Genomic DNA, 6,196 nt, shown 5'->3' with positions numbered 1-6,196 from the left:
ACGTGGAAAATGGAAAGGAATGCCAGTAGATGTTATTTCACTGAAAGGTTAGCAAAAAGCTAAATTAGCCATATCCAACAAATCAGTAAAAAAAAAAAGCTATATAGGACCACAGACAGCTCAGATGGCGTTGGAGGGCAACGGAGTCTCCTGTTGGCCCTCCATAACTGAAGCCTGGCCCCTTGAGGCAAGGGAAGGGGACAAAAAGAGGGATATTGCTGGTAGAACCCTGCCCCTGGTAACATTCTTAAATCCTCCTGGAAGGAAAGAGGTTTCCAGGATTTAGGTAACTTGGATGGGGCTCTACCCAAATGTTTTTGGTCAAAACTGCTGTTAGGCATGGGATCCTGGGAGTACTGTGCCAGTTTTGCTCTGCATTTGTGAGGTGGGGGCAAAGGACATGTATCAGTCACCAATTCCATACAAGGAACTTTATGGATTTTATTTCATTTAATTCTCATGACAACTTTATGATTATGTAGCCTTATCTCTGCTTTATAGATACCTTGAGGTTCAAGGGGGGTATGTATCTTCTTTAAAGCCACCAAGTAAGAGGTTGGGGATTAAAACCTAGTAGTCTGATTTTTGCCATGACTGTAGGTTTATTCCCAAGGAATCCTTCCTCCCTCTCCTGAAAATAATGAGAGCATCTCCTTCCTAGGCTTGCTGTAGGAAGAGAGGGATAATGCTCATAGGGAGCCGTGGTACAGCATCCGGGGCACACTCTGCCCTTGGTATATGGCACTTCAAGACCACAGAGTCCTTCTCTACCCAACCCCCTCCTTTTTGGGATCCTCACAAAAGACAGCAGCCTGGAGTTGGGCCTTCCTATTTTGTCCATGTTGATCTCTCATGGGAGTGACATATCCACCACCAAAGGAGAATTTCTCAGAGGTCTCAGAGGTGGCAGGAACTAAGCCAGGTATCAGTGGCTGAAAGTATCAACCATCTTCTATCAGGACTGGATTTTTTTAATGCCACAAATTCCTTCTGGCCTAGAATAAAGACACAGGAGCCCAGAGGAAGCAGGCAAGTACAGGAGTGAATGGAACCTGTGTGACGAAGCAGGGCCCTGATACCTTGGATAGGCCTGAGGGGACAGAAGCCCAGGGCAAAGCTGTCCTGCTGATGACTCAGTTGTTAAAACATGACATCCACTCCTAAGCCTGTGGTAGGGTTTTAATTTTGGCACACAAAGAATCAGATTAACTGGTCTTTGTTTTCTTGCTTTGCCACCAACCCCACAAAGACTGGGGACAAAGCCACTCAAGTCTAGACCAAACTGCCCACTTCAGAGAGCACTGAACTAGCTGTGAGTTAATAACCACAAGGGACTCCAGTCTATGTGAACAGGAATGGCTTCTCTGTTTGTCCCCCCTCTTGCGGTGTGAGCTGTAAAAGAGACTTAAGGAGAAGAGGGAGAGAGATGTTTAAAAGAGAGATGCCATCCTCATCACCACCACTGATATCAAACCTTTGGCCTTGTCCCAAGTGGAGTGGTGGGAAGGAAGAAAATAGGCAGGACTCCACACAAAGGAACTGAGGAGAGAGACTGTATGCTGTCACTCAGGTGGAGTCCCCTAAGTAGCAGTCCCCATAGACACCTCTGCCACTCAGTCCTGGGGAAAAAGGAGGTGGGAAGGGAGCAAGGTACAGGCAGGTGGGAGGGGCTGGAAACCGCTTCCAGGCTTCTCTAGAGTCACGTGATGTAATGGAGGCAGCCCATGGGTTTCCTTGGGCCCATGTGGTCTGAAGACATTAGCTAGAAGCTGACACAACTTGCCAACCCCTTGGAGGAGAGAAGAAAAGCATGGGGGATGGATGAGGACCACTCTGCCTGGCTGAGGGGTCTCTCAGAGTAGCAGAGATCACAGGAAGCGGTAGAGAGGCCTCGCTTCATGAAAAGGGCAGCCTTTAGCAACATCCATCCCAGGGGCCACATGGGTGGGAATGCCAGTAGTCGATACTAGTGGAGAAGTAAACCCAGATGTATAAGGAAGCACACAGCACCAGAAGGAAAGATGCCCTCCTTGCCACCAGAACATGGCCAATCATGAAAAAGGACTTTACTTCCAGAAGCCACCAAGAAAATCAGGTGTGCTAGAGACAATAAAATTATATTCAGTTATAAAATATATTCCGCTGTGTAGCCATGTGTATTCATATTCTCTTGCTGCCATAACAAATTACCGTACTTTTACACAAATATATCATGTCTCAGTGCTGTGGGCCAGGAGTCTTGATACCAAGGCAGCAGCAAGGTTATGTTCCTTTGTGGAAACTCTAAGGGGGAACCCATCTCTTTGCTCATTCAGCTATTGGCAGTTCCGTGAGGTTGTAGGACGGAGGTCTCCATTTCCTTGCTGGTTGTCAACTGGAGTTGCCCTTAATTCTTAAAGGGCTCTCTCTGGTCTCTGCAGTAGCCCCTCACAGCTCAGAACCTGCGGTGGTGCATGCAACCCTCACACTCCTCTCTCCCTGACTCTTCTTCCATAGTTAGAAGGTTGTCTGCTTTTAAGGACATGTGGTTAGAATGGGCTTACCCAGATAATCCAGAATAACCTCTTCATTTCAAGGTCCATAATGTTGATCGTACATGCTAGATCCTTTTTGCCATATAAAGTAACATATTCATAAGTTCTGGGAATTAGGACATGAACGTCGTGGGGGGGGGGCATTTTTCTGTTCACCACACTATTATATATTCAACAAGTATTTATCTAGTGCCTTAACCGGCCAGGTCCAGTGCCAGGTGCTGATATAAGTGCTAGGTGCTAATTATAGCGAAGTTAGGCTAGGGCGGAAGCTGGGGTAAGGGCACGGGACATGGAGACACATGTCCTAGGGTCCTTTGTAGTACTCCAGGGGGTTCCATTTACATAAAATGCTTTGTGGATTGTACCCCCCCCCACACACACACACACATACTCCACTAACTTCTTAACTGCCCTACCCTCATCCCTGAGTTATGTAGGCTGCAGCCTGGTCTAGAAGTTGCTGGAGATCTCTGGAGAGTCCATCCAGTTCTGCTGGATCCAGGTTCATCTCTAGCAGAAAGACAAACAACAAAGAGGACTGGAGACATGTTTCTCCTGCCTTTTACCCCATTTTCTGACCTGGTTTCCTGCCCCTCCCCCTGCCCAAGGAGACCAGAAAGGGAAATGCTCAGTGTACTCTTGAACCCCTTGCAACTTCACATCATAAAGGAGAGATGGTCAGAAAAATGTTGGTTTCTCACTCAAAGACCCATCCGGCTGAGGCTCCCTGACCTATATATATTTTGCAGCTCCAGAGCTCATGGGAGCCACCAGTTTGATGGTGTCCCCCCCCCCGCCCCGCCCCGACCACAATCACAGTGAGTCAGCACAGTGTCCGCTGTCAGCAGGGAGGCTGCAGCCCCAGCAGAGCTCCCGGTGCGGCCGCCTCCTGATGGGCCTGTCCCCACGTTCATTCCAGTCCTGGGCCTCCCTGAACTGACTGGCACCGCTGGCCGCACAGCTGAGCAGTAATTCATCCAGCTAGGTGCGGTGCTTCGAGAGCCAGGCCGTAAGGGTGAAGGTGACAGATAACACTGCAGAGAAGTCAGTAGCCCAGTCTGACAAGCACAGGCTAGCATTTGGCCAGCAGCATCTCAAGCTCTTTCCTCTGCTCTAGAATTCGATGTCTGGAATCACCCTGACAACTAATACCCTTCAGATATGTCTACATCACACCACCTCATTCTGCCCAACCAGACTGCCGGTAGCAGGAACAGCTACCCAGAAGAGGATGCTCAACGCTCCCTCATTCAAATGGCTCCTCACACTACAAAACCCCAATGCCAGTGGTGGTGGTCTCATCTCTTTCTGCCACCTAAAATTTGCTGGCAGGGGGAGACCTTGGAGGGTGGGGGAAGTGATGCCTTCATGAACATAGCATCCCCTGTTTTAGCCTTCCTGTACTCCCTCTTCAGGACGAAGTCATTATCAGCCACCTGGAGTGACACAAAACAACTTGACAGCAATTATAAGCTCCAGACAAGTTCCCTTTACTACTTGGTCATAATAAAATAATCAGATCCCCAGTGAAAAGCAGTCCCCAGAAACGCAAGTGTTTCTTGGAAGGTTCTGGTAGCGCGTCCCTACAAGCAGCTTAAGGAGTGGTGGCTGTACATTTCCACTCACACATGGCCCCAAATTTCTGCGACAGTACTGAGGCGCTGCCTGAAGGGGGCGCCTGCAGGTGATCCTCACGGAGCATCTGATCTGGCAATTGCAGCATCTGGAAAGAAAAAAAGTCAAGACTAGCCTTTTTTTCTTCCTGATAAATCTAATTGCCTTAAGTTAACACATGGCATAAGACTGTGGCACAGAAAAGGATAACAAAATCATAGAAGGTATAATCTGGAGGCTTTGTCACCAGCTGTGATGATCACACTCTAATAGGTACAAACGCTCTGAGGCACTAATGCTCAGTGACAGGAGTGCCTGAAGGAAGAACAATGCCTGCACTACTGTTCAGACTCCAGAGAGGAGAAGCTTTTTGGTGTGCAATTACTAATCTGCTATCCCTCACTTTAGAACACATCGACTTGATGCTTGCTGTTTGCTCAGGCCTACTTTTCCCCTGATGGATTCACATGCACATTCACATGAGTAAAAGATGCTTTTTACACTTTGCTGGGTGTTGACGTCACTGCCTGATGAAAAGAGTCAGATCTTTGCCTCGCAGTGGCTTTTCCTAGCACTATGTTTGTGAACCTTCAAAGTTCGAAACATAGTCATCTAGACAATACCCTAAGGCCACTAAGTTTGCGTTTTCAGCCCTGTTTCCCAGGCCTGAATCCTCAGGCACACGCCACTCATGTTCTCCCCGCTGAAGCCCATAAAATCGTGTCCTTGCTTCCATGAAGACTAAGCTGCTTCTAGAATAGGAAATGCTAACTCTTGTATTACTTTGGAAGTAACAGACCTCCTACCTCCCCATTTTGTTCCACATCACTGCCACCCCACACTCTAGTACTCTCCCCGCTTGGGCTAAGACCAGTGTGGAGTGGATCTCCCATGGCACACATCCTTATTTTTAGAAGGTCCCCAATGCTGAGCTAGGGTTGCCCTGGTTCTTGGCTTATTCCTTGAAGATCAGGTCAGGTCCTACTGAGCAGAGCATTCAGGGGGAGAAATGGAGTTGAGGCATTCTTTCTGATTCCTCATATCTTTAGGGACTCTGGACTGGGCTGAACTGTGAATGCAAAAAGGTAGGCAAGATGGAGACCAATAGGGGCACCTGGGTGGCTCAGGGGTTGATCTTCTGCCTTTGGCTCAGGTCATGATCCCGGGGTCCTGGGATCCCAGGATCCCACATAGGGCTCCCTGTGAGGAGCCTGCTTCTCCCTCTGCCTATGTCTCTGCCTCTCTCTCTGTGTGTGTCTCGCATGAATGAATGAATGAATGAATGAATGAATGAATGAATGAATAAAACCTTTAAAAAAAAAAAGATGGAGATGAAAACAAATGGACTTTATAACTCCTAAAGCTACAGCTTCCTGTAAGAAGGAAGATCTTCTCTCTGTCTTCTCCACCTCCATGGCCTGTTGGCCTGGTCCAACTTTCTGCTTCCTGCCCCTTGGTTTCTTTCTTTAAGGTCAATCACCCTCCCAGGGTTGCCTCTAGAGAGAAATAGTTGAAAATAATGGAAACAGAAAGGCATACTTGTAGAATGGTGGTGAGGCACAAAGAGGGCCAGAACCCAGGTGGCATTGGCTGAGGAATGCCTTTTCCCCTCAGGCCTCATTGCCATCCCCTAATCCACATGCATGCTTTTGAGTAGATAAGGGTCAACACAACCCCCAATAGCTCTTCTTGATGACCAGCACTTGTCTCCCAGACTAACTATAGGTCTTTGGGAAAGGCTCTTTCCAAAGTCTCCCATCCATAAGCAATGTCACAGCCAAAGGAAAGGCTAGGAGAGCCTCTCCCCTGTGCCAGAGTGTATGGCATTTAAAATGCTTAATCATCTTTATATGTGAAGTTCTCCTGTTTCTCCATAAATTCCAACCCAACCCAGGAAGTAAGCAAATGTGCTAAATCTTGTATTCCCATGGATGTACAAGAATCACTGGCCACGGTTCCCTAGATCCACTAGAGGAAGTCTTAACATCTTCCCAAAGTCCTTGTGTTGACCTAATGTTGACCAGGCTCAGCCACTCTTATGGTGC

Source organism: Canis lupus, chromosome 30 (assembly GCF_011100685.1).
Source record: "Canis lupus familiaris isolate Mischka breed German Shepherd chromosome 30, alternate assembly UU_Cfam_GSD_1.0, whole genome shotgun sequence".
Classification (NCBI taxonomy): Eukaryota; Metazoa; Chordata; class Mammalia; order Carnivora; family Canidae; genus Canis; species Canis lupus.
The sequence above is the reverse complement of the archived record's forward strand: the minus strand, read 5'-3'. Positions refer to the sequence as shown.